Here is a 15,046-nt window from a genome sequence, read left to right as displayed (position 1 = left end):
TATATAGTAACCTACGCAGATGCTTTAGTGTTTAAGAGACGGTATTATCATAGATATTCATTCAGCCTAATATCACATTGTTCGCCTACTATGTATGTACCGATATCGGCTGCTTAACACTTACTCGATGTGGTGTGAACCTTCGTTTCTCCAGAGCGACTTTCTACTCACTCTGTTGTGTCGCGGATTGCTGTTGCTGTGAAAAAGAAATTTGTTTGTTTTTTTCAGTACATGATTTGTTCTATCCCATACTGTACGCATCAGAGCTACAATTAGTTGAATAACTTTACTTGAAATGTGACTGCAATGAACTTTATTATCCCTGAAGTATACGTTAGTTTATACTATAATAAGGATACGAATGCAGTATCTCTACCTTTTTTGTGGTAAATGCACTCACTTCAGTCTTTTTTGACAACTACCGATAAACGTTAGTTGTGTAAAAATAGATCTCAATTTTTTCAGGATAGTTGGGTATCAACGAAATAGATTTTAGTAACAGATTGAATAAGCTCCGATAAGTCAGTTGATTAGATTCCACACAGCACAAACCTTTTTTATGAGGTTTAGAGATCAATAATTTTGTGACACATCACCTTGCAGGGAACCGCGTTAGCAACTCTGTCCGCGCGTGCGGATGGCCACAAGTCAAACACCAACTTCTTGCGAGTCTGAAAATCGAAGATTTTGCTTAGCGCTTAGTTTTTGCTGACCTAGTACTACAGGCTAGCCTACATGTACACACTAGGTCCTTCGTATTTACTTTTTCGCCACATAAGAGACAGTTTTTGTGAGCTTTATTGATAGGTCGCACACGCAAGCCTGCGCAAAGTTTTCAGTCTACTTATTGTTACAGTACTTTATAATATATACTGTGCGCATCATTTCCGCATTGTTCCGTCGACATTTGCCAGGACAGCCGAGTCTTTCGTGTCTCGGAAATTGCAGAAGGCAATCATAACAGCCAGGCAACGTAGTTCTTGTGTAGGAAAAATGATTCTATTTCACAATAACGAAGCCACACAATATTTAAAAAATCACCTTTAGTCAGCCTATGTGGCTTTTGTAATCTTATGTCTATGCCACTTTAATGGAACTTAACGACTCACAGACTTACATATGATTGAAACAAGCAAGCTGAAATGTAGAGGTGAGAACCTACAATGGTGATGGTTGTGGCCTTATAATCATTCTTCCTTATACGGTTTAAAAGGTTTCATCCATACAGCTGCACGGAATTCCTCAAGTGTAGCCTATATCACAGGAAAGGTTCGTCGCGGTGGGCGGACCCATTCGGATTACCCTCTCCCAATTGGCGCGGTTCTCCACCTAAAAGGGCTCGCTCTCCTCAACGTGCCCACATTCGATCATCGAACCACGTTGTTCGCACAGAACCAACAGCGAAACCAAGCGTGACCATAAGAAGCGAATGCGATCCGCGGTTAGGAACACGCCACAAATCACACGAAAACATTCCCTCCTCAACGGCAAATATCAAAAAAGCTGCATTCGCTTTAAACTCACACGTCTTTTCATAAACACATCATTACTGGGATTCACCAATGCTAACCGATCAAAATTATCTATCAATCGTGAAAGAACGCGCAGCGAAGTTGCCATCCTAATAACGAATCTCTGAGCACTTCGGCGTACACTTGTGCAGTGTTGTGTTTTGTCGATTGGTAACGAGTTCGATCACCGGAAGTACCCAAGCAACGACGACGTCAACAAACACAACTTCTACCGAGGTATGTGTGTGTATTGTAGTGGTGTTTAGCACATAAAATTCATTGACTAAATATTCTCACCGTATTGAGTTGTGTGTATTTAGTAGCTGTCTACAAAATTGTAGTCACAAAAGTGCAAGTGTATTGCATACTCTTTTCAAGTAACTATCTGCGTAATTTTTATTGTAGTGATAAGCCGTTATTGTGCATCTATTAAATACCCGTAATTATTGTTCGAAAAAGATAGTTACAAGATAATTAATGCGAAAAATTGCTCAGCGTTGTAGAAGCATATTTTTTCCACAGTCATTAATAATTCGAAATGTGCAATATACATCAAAACATTATAGTAGTATTTAGTGAAAAAATAAATGTACGTTTTTCCCCTGCTAATTTCGTTAACACAAGCTGCATCCGGAACGCCTGCAAGAAGCTGTAATGGCTTAAGTCTTTTAATCTAATTTTTACTACATTGCATTTTTTTATATTTAACCAATGTATAATTGAGACCCTTATTCTGCGCTAATATCGTATGACCGCGAAATAGCACTAACTAAAACATGGCGGAAATCTAAGGACAAGCTCGCGGACCGCAGAGAAAGAGCTCAATTTTCCCAAGTAATTTTTCAACCTTGTCAAAATTCGGGGGAAACACTTGCCGATTCGGAGCTGGCCAAGTAAAAGTTCCCGGATGAGATAGGCTTAGAGTTTGACATTTTTTCCTTCTAGCGAGCATACGGCAAACGGCCAACTTGATCCCTTATTAACTTGATCACGGTATTACGGGTTACTTCGAACACAGGGTTAATATGTTTAGTTCGGGATTGTTTTCCAAATAAATCTGATATGTTAAAGAGGTTTGACTCTGGGCCTGACAACAATGTGCGGCGAGTTTCGAGGTGGGGCCACTATCGCTTTAAAGCATAATACACTATTTTCGGCTGTCACGTTAGAAGCAACCAGGATTCCAACCCCCAATTTAGACCAGCATTGTCTGGTTAAGAAATGGGCGTGGATATTGTTCGCAAACCTTCCTCGCGATAACATAAAAAGTACTGAATTCTCGGTGGCTGTTGCTAGGTGTATTCACAGCAGGTTAAAAAGTAGATCGATTCGACCCAATAAAGGAAATGGAAGAAATGGTTTTCACTTTAGAAAGGCGGAATTGCGTCCAGTATTTCTGCGGCAGGCAGGACCGGTGATGTTCTCACGATTGTATAGATCCCGTTGGAACGCCTCACAGGCTATTTGCAACTCGAAAACGCAGTCTTGTACGGAAAAAAGAATTCGCCCTCGAGCTCGGAAATACTTCGGTAGTTGCGGTTGTCCGCGAACTACTTGCAACAACAAAAAGTAGTACGTCCGTGATGTTAGCCATCAACCACATCCTGCAGAACCCACGCTTATCTTGCTGTAAGTGAATGGCAATATGTGTAAGTGTTTTAACCAGGTGGTGTCTCAGGTGCGGAAATCCACCCAAGAAAAACATTGCCGACCAATTAGAGGGCTCACAACAGTTTCTCCAAGGAATTCACTCAAGTGTCGCTCATAACAACAGCTGGCGTTTCTTATCGGGTTAATGCCGAGGCGCTAGTCAAGACGTGTGGTCAAATAAATTGCTCCGGCACAGTACAGCAGAAGCGCAAAACATGTAAAGACGGTGGGAAAAACGCCTTAGGGTTTTTAGGTTATCAAGGCGTATCCCAGAAGTTGATAGAGCCAGTCTTGCCCAACTACTGACAAGCAAAGCTGTCTTTCTCATAGAGAAAACTATTGATAGATTAAGATTCAATAAGTAATAAAGTTAAAATTAATCTATCTAAAATTTACGGTATTTGAGTTGCGTGTAAAACTCCCATAGAGTAGGGTACCAGAAATTGGTCTGCTAGAACTAGGTTCGCCAAGTTTCGTATCCATTAAACAATTTCCAACCACAAAATCAGCAAGCAACTTGTTTGAAATTTGTTTGGTATTGTCCGCGAATTCTCTCAGTGTTCCATTAGTGGTATTTTGTCAGTGTGCGCGGAAATATATCGACTAAAACTATTAATAATAATAAGGGCCTTAATAGATCTACTAGATTAGGGCCTTCATAGAGCTATTAGATTTGTATCGTGGAGTTTTTCACATTCTGAAGCGCAAAAGCTAGTCGTCGTTTTGACCTGAATCCTATATCCATGCGTTCTATTTGGAATACGGATATATAAAATTTAGTTATCAATTAGTGAAAATAGAATTTATCGTGACAATTTTTCATCTGCTGTCACACGCCATTGAGTGGCACAAGTATTGAGTGCGTGTTTCCTGAGCTTGCGTACGTGAACCGTCGTATAAAGTTCTCTCTTAACTAATAGTCATCGTAGTTGCTCATATTATCCGACTCATTATTTTACAAGTTTACTCATCACTGTCGCGTAATGGAAATGGGAAATATTCCATAAATAGAAGTTAATTTTTTTTTTTCGGTTTATAGACCGACACGCTGTGCGACCAGAAATCGCTGTCTTGGATCTACTCGACATACGGCAAAGGTTATATATTACGCGCCGAGGAATATAATCAACAAGCATGTATAGCTTTGTCCCCACAGTGCCATATTTGTATGGGTTATATTTAAAAAAATCTAGCAAGGTTATAAATCATTGCCTTAACGATTTAATGATTGCCCTTGATGGAATACTCTCTTGTAATATAATAACACGCGCATAATAAGTGCTATAATAAGCGAGCTATAGTCTTACCTTTTGCTCATGAAAACGTTGATTTCGGGTAATAATATTAATTAACTCAAGCTTCTATTCGTTACCTCTTACTACTATTAGATCACAGGATGGCATCGGATTGATGATGCACATTGTCGATCTTTCTGAGCAAAATAAAACCGTTAAGCGTAATTTACAACATTATGAAATAACAACGTCTCTTAATTAGTAGTATTCTTGTAATATATTATAGTTTTTGAAACGAAAATTTTCTGTACCCAAAGTGTCAATGTTTTTGGAAATAGCCTGAAATTTAAAAGCTGAAACGCTTTTAGGTTTAAACACTGAAGAGAAGACAAACACCGCCACACAAAGCGAATGTTGAAGAGATAAGATGAAGCAATTAAAAGCATAGTATTAGTGACTGTGTTTCTGAATAAGCAGATAGGTAAGCTTGTAAAGCATTCGAACGCGAATTGACTGCTGTCTGGCTAGAGAACCAGAATGTTTTACCGTATTCCGACCTGCGTCCTTAGCCAATTATTTTTTAACGCTTTGCATAGGAAGCCTATCACATACTGGATTGAGATGGGAAGCTTAGTTTATTTTAGAAGATTTTTATTCGATTAAAGGTAAGAATAATTCACTTATGTGGTAAAGTGAGCCTTGTACAGTGTATATGAAAAATAAGAACACAGACTTGGTGGGTTTGTGAACGTTAAACCCCGCTTACAACTGCTACCTTGCATGTATTCATCGGATCTATCTCGTTAAAAATTATATGGACGTTATACGGCAAAGAAAATTAACACCACTCTTAAGTCGTTGCAATTCTGTAAAGGCCAACTTCAAACGTTCAGCTTTGGATTACTTGGTCCATACTATTAACCATAACAACTGTTCATAACTAATGTTTTTGACTATAACGAAACAAATATAGCTACAGGATAGAAAGTTTCTAATTAAAAAAGCCCAATTTTTTTCATTACACAAAACAGCTTAGATGCGCTTAAACTCCATCCTTCTAAAATAACCTCTCTTTTTAGCTTCTACTGTTTAGATTCGCGACTGCAGGCTAAGATTACTATCACATTCCAAAATAAAAGTCCACATATTGTCCCTTATGTAAAAAATATTTTTCTGTGACGATTATATTGTCAGCTTCTGTAATCTATATATCGTTACCATGTACTGTGCCAAGCTTCAAACAAATTAGAGGTTCGCTAAAGATAGAATTTTTGCAGTAATAGCATATTTTGCAATCATGCAAGAAACTAACAAAATAGACTAAAAAAATAAAAAAGTAGTGGTCCTCTAAGCACACTTCATTGTATACTTATTGTACTTTTTATATTTCAGTACCTTGATCGGGTGAAAATTAACTAATAGATGGTCCTCAAAAACTGAATTCGAAAGTTACCAGTACACTATGTGAAATAATTGCGAATTCATGGTTGAAATTATTGGTTGATTGATTGACATTGGAGTGCCACTTCTGTGAGAAGCCCATGGTTTAAACCGGCTTTTTGTATCATATCTTTCCTACCACAATTGCTGAACAGTACAATGTTGGCGCTAGCTATACACACTTCGCTCGTACATACTTTACGTAAATGAGTTTATTCTTTCAGCTACGTTTTCAATATTCGCATCGATTAATGGATGTTACACATGAACTTTATTGTGTGTGTTTCTGTCAACATGAAAATATCAAAATGAGTATACACAATTAAACCCTATTTTTCAATGAAAGTGTGCAATTTTTGAGCGTTGCTGTCAATGGTTGTAATGTTAGTAATAATGTAAACTAATTTATGGCTTCTTTAAACTACACTAGTTATAAAGACACCTTATTTCAAACGACAAATGTTACAAAAACATATGACAGATTAATAATAGGGAGCACTGCAGTTAGTACGAAAAGCAAAAAGGTTTTTGATTACTGCGCACCTTTCAGTAGCAACTTATGTTAGAAAGTGTGTTTTGTCTCAACTCAACGTAAAAGTCCTTAGTCCTTTGATGTTTTTATAATTTAGTTTACCGATGTTTACTGTGGTCATATGAGCTCTTTTTCTACAACTTTCTTTTGCTACTAATTGGCAGTCGATTTAAAAGGAAATTCAACAAGGCCATACATGTACTTTGTTGAAGATACTTATTTCTAAATCAATGCATATGCGCCACTAACTCATTGGTATTACATACTTGGCGATAGTTTTTTTTAAATCAGCACCTCTTGCAATTAATACTCTTTGATAACTGCTTTAGTATGCCTTTTTAATCAATATGACACTCAACCCTATATAGATCTATAATGCATTTTTCCTTTCCAATCGAAGCCCATAGACATTTCGTGGTATTACTTGGTTGTAATGAATACTTCTAAAGTCTATAAATCACCTAAACGTTGGAGCGATTTGTGAAGTTGAATTTGTTTTTTTTTTTTTTGTATTTAGAGCAAAATGGTGCAATGGCTTTGTACTTGTGATGTATCTACAACTTTTGGCGAACACGCCCAGCCCAAAATACGATACAAACACACCGACCTCTTCCTTGACACTGTAGGCCGCTATAAGAGCGTTTCAATGTATATCTGTAGTGTGTTCCCCTGCTCGTATTCCTATAAATGGTTTAGATCCAAGATTCTTGCAGTAAATGAAGAGCAATTTGTTAAATCGTTACCAGCTGTCAGTTATTTGGCATGGTACGTAGTCGTTATTGTCTCTATTTTTAAATTTAGGTCAGGTCGAGGTTCGATGTGGATATTTTAGTGCAGCTGCCATTAAAGAATACGCCACCTTTATACCTATGACCTTCATAGCCCACTCACCTTACCTCAGCATAGAAAGTGAACCTCGTCGCAGTGAGAAAACTAGCGAAAGGCGTCAAGTTCACCATTCCTCGCATAAAAATGCGCGGGTACTCCAGACTTTAGGTGTACACACAGCTCATCTCGTTGGGATAGCTCGGCACCCATGAACTCGCTGGACATCTCGCCAGTGTTCTTGTAGCGACGGAAGAATTGATCCGATAATCAACCTTCCCTGGAGAAAGAAGTTCGCGCAGCTTTACTTAAAAGCCTTCGCATGTGTTCTCTGCACCTTCCTCGCTAGTTGACCATAGCGCCAGTTATCCCACCGCTGTTACCGAAATAAAGCGGACTGGCTTACTTTTGTTGTTAGCCGGCAGGAACGAGTACTTTACAGTCGCTTGCTCTATGCTTACGTAATCGTGTAATGTATTTATTCATAATTGCATATAATGTCCGATCCATTATAGTATTAAGAGGCGAAAGTAATTCGCGTGTTTGTAAGAAAGATCTCCAAAAATCACAAATATATATATATATATATAAAACTATAGGCGTAACTTTTTTCAGTCATTCTTATACGAGCTTAAAGTCAATATAGGTTACCCTACAGAACAAATATGAAAATCAATGGACGTTTCATTTTAATCACCTCGATAGGGGACCTCGATAATTTAAATATTTGTGTTTGCCTTGTTATTTTTCGTGGATACTAACACGACAATACTGTATGTTATTATATACAATAGCGGGATCTTTGATTGAGACCTTTTACGTATATATGTAGGAGCATAAAAAGGAAGACCAGGAAAAGAAAATCAAAACTCAAAAAGCACTACTTTATCTAATGGTCTGTACATCTCAGACTTTCTGCCCAGGATGCTATGGGTTGTCATACAAAAACCAAATTTTTTTCAATTCCGAAAAATTAGATCAAGCTGCTGGTATTCGTTGCGATAAATCTACACATACCGTCTTAACTATGAAATATGCTTTCAAATAAGATATGCTTACCTCGACACCAGTGAATAGCCTAAAAATTTGTTATCCTCAAAAAATCTCATTAAATTCATTTCAATGTAGCTTACCAATCGTTTTCTGAATCTTCAAAAAAAAGGAGATTTTCTATCAACTTTGAGAGAAAGTTTTGAAAGGCCGGTCACCTCTGTCGCTGAAATACACGTACCACATGCAGTTTCATCGAGATATTATGACGATTCCTATTACAAACCGCAAATGTATTAAATTCTGTTAATATTCTGTTTATCAAATAAATTGCGTCATCTTATCTTAGTCGAACTCGCGAATAGCTGTCTGGTTATATCCTTGCCAGAACAACAAAGGCACACATTTCATAGCAAGCATTGTGTTTTTCGATATAAAAATGTCTCAAAATAAAAGTTCTTGAACCGCTGTAACAGCTCTTTAGAAAGTCCAATTATGAAATGATTAACTTAGAACTAGTTGACGAAATGTGCAAATTTTGTATTCATAAATCTTGTGGGAGTTATGAGCTCGTTTTTCAGACTTTTGTCGTCAATAAACACAATCTATTAGTTACATTAAGTAACTTTACAGTTTTAAATGACCCCTTGAGGTCAAATTCTAACCTAATATGCTAAACCTACATAAGCTGTCGGCTCTGTGCTTTAGTTTCCATAAAATACTAATCTTCCTATTAATGGGCATGTTTTGGTTTGGGTAGGAGAGACAGCACATTTGAAAGTGATATATGCTAGCTTACCATATTCCGGTGGAAAATCATTTCTAATATACATTTGTAGAACTCGATTTACATGGACTGTGTAGTAGTATAAATGGTCGACACCAATTGCAAGTTGCAGATTAGAAGCTGTTTTCATCGTATGATGAACCTATTACTTAAAGAAACGGAATTATAATCTATGTGGAAAACTTCATTCCTATATAGAACTCGTGTGTTTAAGCTTATTCATATTTCAACACTAATTTGTATTGCCCCGTACCTTTCCTGTTACCCGTAGGTATCCCAATCACAACAGTATAATCGTACTTAATACAGTGTATTGAGATCGTGACCTGTAATAACGTATAATAAAAATATGATTCTCGAGTATTCTGGGTATTTCAAATAAACCATATTTAGATTCCAATACGTACGATATGGACAACAAATAGTACGATGCATAGTTAAGCCCATAAAGTGAACAACAATATCTGAATTGCTTAGCTCTTTGAGTATACAGATCAGATGGAAACCGTGTAGGGAATGATTAAAAGCCAGGCAAAAGTTTTTCTAGGAGTGTTGAAGCATTTGTGATAATACGAATCTCTTTTTTCAGTTTTTCGTCAGGTTCAGTTTTAGATACCAAAACGTTTTGTCTTTCGTATATGAAACCTGAGTGGTCGAAAAACGATGAGCCAGTCGATTTTTTGTTTGTGTTAGCACAAAATAACCCTTTTAAGAAATTTATCCTGATGAGCTGGGTTTGTAGAGTTGGTATAGTATTTGAATCTTCCACATGATTCAAGTTCAGTATGGACGACAGAGGCCACCTTTAAGTGAAAGATACAAAGCTTTGCAAAAGCTCTTGTCGTTGTTATGTTAGCGTGACATTAGACTTTCTATAATAAGACAATAATATAATGATAATAAGACAATAGACATCTCTTGAGCGGTAACAATAAGCTAATTTTCTCCTTTTTGTTTTCTTAAAACACTTCTTTCGCCATAAACTTACTCTATACGATTGTTTCTTATCTGAAAGCAGATCATCAGGTAGTCAGGGAATACGATAATACGTTGATTTTTAAGTTGCTGTACAAGGTCAGATGAAAAGCTTGTTAATGCTGGCATTAAATTATCCTTTTGAGAATACCTCAAAAATTGAAAGAAGCCTCTGCCCTATAAAATCACATTGCCCAGAATTATAATGGTTGCTTTGAAAAAGCCGACAAGCAAGGTTAAGATTGTTACTCCAAGCCTAGCCGAGGCTAGTTTTTAAAAAGGTGCTGTTCTTACTTTACGTATTATCCTTTCAAAACACAAATAGAAGGTTTTTAATTGGGATGTTCCTGTCTCTAAATTGTAATGTTTAAATTATATAGCAGCTTTTGTCGGCTGGACTTTAAATAGGATTTCAGATACTACTTTTCTTGACCAGTCCTCTCTTGGATAATAGAAGATCTGGCTATTTTTCCTTTAAGAATCACTTTAATCATTATAGTTACAACTTACCATAAAAAAAGACTATGTGAAAAAAGGTGGTGTCGTATTTCGGAAGAGTGTATGTTAATAATGGACTTTATTGTATACTGAATTGATGAGGTATTGGAGATATTGGGTATGGACAATTTCATAGAAAATATTACACGTAGGAAGTTTGAGTTGCCTTTTTAAGAATTTGTATGGAATCCGAAGTTAACGAAACAAAGACTCTTATTTGTCCCATATTTATCAAAGGTAATCTTTGAAATTCCCTCAGGACAACGCTGGATAATTGCAGATCTGACCTAAGCAATGCTACCTATCGTTATGTTCCAGCCAGATGCACTTTATTAGAGTTTTATTAGATGAAGATAAAACAGGTAACTTTGATCCATAACTTAATCACTCGATAATGATTACTACATTCAGTTACTATGTCGCAGTTGTGATCTGCCAAAGATAATTTTTTTGCGTTTATTTTTGTCGTTTTAGGCTTAGGTAAGAAATAATCTAAGCCTCCGTAGCGTATGCTCCGGTTTCAAAGAAACTTCGAAGATTACGTTTTTAAAATTTCTTCATAACTTAACGAAATATAACGAAAAATATATATTATTACAACAAATGCTGCCAGTCACTGGCGGTCGAGCTTCATTGTTGCAGCGATGGGGTCGCAACAAGTAAGAAAATGCTGAATTTGAAAAAATGGTGCTTCCGGTAGTGGGTATGGCAGTATATATGCAGTTTCACTAGGCATACGATGCGAACTCAGGTCTAACCGAAGTCTACTGGAACTGTTGCATGACAAATTAGGGCATCTTAGAACACAACGAGCCTCTCAGGATGCATCTTATCGTCCACACGGGCCTGAAGGTGACTAGCTTCTGTTGTATGCACAGCCTAGGCCAGCCACGCCCGCGCAGTGAGCTCGCGAAAATGTTTCGGTAGGCGCTGGACGGCGATCTGAGTGTTCATCTGGCTCTTGAGCTTCGCATTTTATTGTCATGAGATCGGTGGATTGGGTTTCGTGTGGGTTTTCTGACGTTAAACATCGTTACGAAGAACGACCACTTTCCGTTGCCACAAATCGACGGCGCCTTCGACGCATTAGGGAGCCTGAATTTTTTCTACTTTAGGTCTACTGACTAATTACTGGCGGATCCCCAGGATAAGGAGAAAACAGCGTTTTTATTTTAATTTATGGGGATGCTTTTTGCGCTAACTAACGCCGTGCAGACATTTCCACAAGTAATAAACTATGTTTCGAATAAGTCGCGATATCAAATGACATTGATTTATCTATAGTTTGGCTGATGTTTTCCATAAGAGTTAACGAATTTCTTTACTACCTTTGGCAGGTAATTTCTGCCAGTAGTTGTGGAGTCTCTGCACACTGAATCTTCCCTTAAAAACAATCGTTGCGGATACTATAGATCGAATCTCCCACGACCGTCCGTTAGCCGCGAAGCTTTTCGGGACTAGCATCATGCTGCGCGGGGCTTCGTTGGAATCACAAATCCGCCGCATGACTTGTTGAAAGCGGACCGTTCGTTTTCTCATGCTGTACCGCATCAAGAAACCAAAAAAACCCTCGTATTCATGCCAATTTTGCAACACTTTAAGAAGACTTATCGACCGAAGTGCGGATAGATCCAAACGGCGTCTGGTTGGATACGGTTTTTGTTTAGTACAAGGAGAAAGCCCGGCTGTCACCTGGAGGGTAGAATGGCTCTATCTGTACCTGTATGGGCGCCGATAGGATACCTGCGAACCGACAGAGACTGTTGCCTACATTTAGCCGATGCGTTTTAGAGGAACTAGAATACGATTGCGAAGTCCGGCACCAGAAGGGCACGGCAAATGTCTAATCACGTCTGCATGTTACGACATTTCGGAGTAAGATAATGAATCATCGCATTGAAGTTGTAACACCCTACCATTAAAACAGAACAGTGAGTAAATTTTTGTTGCGTAAAACCACGCTTCACAGTTAGAAGTCATAAGGCCTACAACTGGTCGTCCGATGATTGGAGTCAGCAATGTTCAATATACCACCAAAATCGTTTGGGTTTGAGAAGGACGTGGTATCCCGTTACTCCCCAGAAAACATCATATGGACGATAATTTAAATATATGCACTTGCGGAATCGGCAAAAGAACGAAGCCCAGCAACAAGCCGGGGTTGCTCCAGAAAATCGTGGGTCCACACGCCCTCTCCCTAAGGTGGTATCAAAAAAAAGAACGTGGGACGAAGACAGTCCGCTTGGTAAAGGGATGAACAGCAGATACCGGAAATATAAACTGTTACAACAAATATATTTCCGGTGTACCGTAGGTATTAATAACTTTTGTTCGCACAAACTGTGCCATTTGCGGAAAAGCGACTTTATAGTCAACCAAATTTGCCAGTCACCAGCGGTTAAACTTCGTCATTGTAACAGTATATGTATTTTCGAAATCAAAATGGTTTATGAAAGAGCATGAGGCGATCAGCGGATTACCTTTTGTCTCTCGGCGTGTTCAAATGAGGGATCTTTGATATCCGATATTATTCGAGTATTCTAAAGCCCCCTGGAACAATGAGGCGCTTAAAACGGACGTGGTCCAGAATGTATGTAGGTATTTCTGAAACCAGTTATCTCATATAAATATACGTGTATCTGTATAACTCTTTATTTCTAAATCGATCGCAGTCTTATTGTAGTTATAATAATAAAATGAATTAAAACTATAAAATAAACGAAAACCATAAAATAAGTAACAGAATTATGGTCTTTCATATTCGTAACTTCGTTATAACTGGAGCCTGCGTATTTTCACTTCTAATTGCTTGTCGCCGCCATTTTGTCTAAAAACAGGGTCAACGATGTTCAGGAATGGTAGACCTAGATAGAAATAACAATATTTAGGTAGTTTTTATCTTAGTTGCTTCTTTGAATGTAAGGAATGTTCTTGTAGCACGCAAATAAGACCAGCTTTTACCCGAATGACGACATTGGGATATTGTAAATGAATCAACACACCATAGAGATGGCTAATATCACAAAAGTTTAAAAAAGAAGAGACCCTAATAACAAATGAGGGAGAACTTTTAAACAGTGGGGTAAAATTCTTTAAGCCATTTTGCTCACTGCTCTGACGACGAAAATCCAGGCCTGAGGTTTGTTAAACTCCTAACCGTTAAAGTAGTATTTAGTATATTCGTATGCTCACACGGGATCGACAAGGAAGGAGTTATGCTCGTTTCTAGAACGTCTAGGCAGTTTCATAACTATTGCTTTTATCATTAAAATTTATTTAGTCTACAAGACGAATCAGGTTGCATATGGTACGAAGAATATTAGTCGAAGAAAATCCAGTGTCGTATACCTATGGACTTGACACAATAGTCCTTCTTTGGCTCTTTTGAAATATGTTCCGTTTACTATCATCATAGAAATCCTGTTCTTCTGTATTTATTTTTTTTACGCATACTCTTTGACGAAACAGTAAACAAGCACACTGGAAATAAATTGTGTGGGAGGCTCAATCTTGTTTAGTAAGCCTTTTCTAATTGAATCTTTTTACGCATTTTAGTCGCAGACCTTGTATTTGAAAATTAGTATAAAAACTTTCATTTCTACTTTATAACTAAATACCATCAGTTAGCATAGCCAACTCAGAATCTAATTGTTTTGCCAAATACTTCCTTGCTAACAATTCTCTTAAACAAAGTACGCGAAAAGATTCGTTTTGTTGGATAATTTGGGGCGAAATGATAAGGTGCTCTAAATTTAAAAAAAAAAAGATGATATTTTAATTTCTTTCAAGTTCCACAGTGGAATGGTGAGTAACAACGGATGAGCGCAACCGGGTACAAAAAAGCTAATGAGGTTAATTAGACTTTTGCAAATCTACTTAGCTATCACTTAAATCACGTATTTATGTTATGACCATATATGAGGCATTATGAATATGAGAGGCCTTGTTAGAATACTACACCTAGAAAAAAAAAAATACAACATGTGTGATTTCTAAAACCTACAAAAAAATCGGCAGTTAGATGTTCCGGGCTCTAGCGTGACGACGAAGTCTTCAAAGTCTATAGAGGAACAGAGACATCGTGTGCCATCAAGACCAAAATCAGTAGTTATTGTCGGAAGTTATCGGAGGTTCCGGTTTCGTCGAAGATAAGTTAAATTTTTTTCTATTTTTTTAACCATAATTCTTGATTTTCGTCATCGATGTATTTCGAATGAACTGAAATTGAAAGAAAATCTATTTAGAAATCATGTTTATTCCAAAAAAATCAGTGTGCTTCTTGTGTCGGTAGGAGGTTATATATTAATACTGTGAGGTTGTTTATTCTTCTGTATAAATACACCTTCATTTTCATTGGGAGCCCTATTATTCTACACAAAACGTTTTCGGATCATATATAGGCAGATAAAAGCGTTAAACTATTAGATGAATATCTTTCCTTTACGATATCGGTTTTACATAAGTGAAATTAGCTAGTCAAACTCGATATTGCTATCAGAGGCGTTTAACTATTCGCTTAAGGAGATTTCATAACTAACTGCTCGGAACTGGTATCAATTGAAACTTAACCGTTTTCAAATTGCAAGTGCCAGCATTTTATTCA

At 37.5% G+C, this 15,046-nt stretch overlaps 1 protein-coding gene and 1 long non-coding RNA gene across 23 annotated transcripts in view; one reads left to right on the top strand and one right to left on the bottom strand.

Moving 5' to 3' along the window:
• The window catches only part of LOC111246720 (uncharacterized), a 22,804-nt gene extending 21,563 nt beyond the window's left edge, over positions 1-1,241 (bottom strand). For all 4 annotated transcript variants that reach the window (XR_015323223.1, XR_015323224.1, XR_002671771.2 and 1 more), the window contains exons 1-3: positions 1,118-1,241; positions 553-671; positions 125-196 (exon numbers count right to left, since the gene is read on the bottom strand). This is a non-coding gene — a long non-coding RNA (uncharacterized LOC111246720). The remainder of the gene's footprint in view (positions 1-124; positions 197-552; positions 672-1,117) is intronic.
• LOC111246719 (uncharacterized) overlaps positions 924-15,046 on the top strand; it is a 100,111-nt gene continuing 85,988 nt past the window's right edge. For 7 of the 19 annotated variants that reach the window (XM_086982852.1, XM_086982854.1, XM_086982855.1 and 4 more), the window contains exon 1: positions 925-1,748. The gene's annotated coding sequence lies outside the window, so the exon portion shown is untranslated. Of the gene's footprint in view, positions 1,749-15,046 lie in introns of all 19 variants that reach the window. The other 12 variants (XR_015323215.1, XR_015323214.1, XR_015323216.1 and 9 more) reach the window with 6 other exon arrangements.

Source organism: Varroa destructor, unplaced genomic scaffold (genome assembly GCF_002443255.2).
Source record: "Varroa destructor unplaced genomic scaffold, Vdes_3.0 BEIS01000003.1, whole genome shotgun sequence".
Taxonomy (NCBI): Eukaryota; Metazoa; Arthropoda; class Arachnida; order Mesostigmata; family Varroidae; genus Varroa; species Varroa destructor.
Note: the sequence above shows the minus strand (reverse complement) of the source record. Positions and strands in the feature narration are given on the sequence as shown.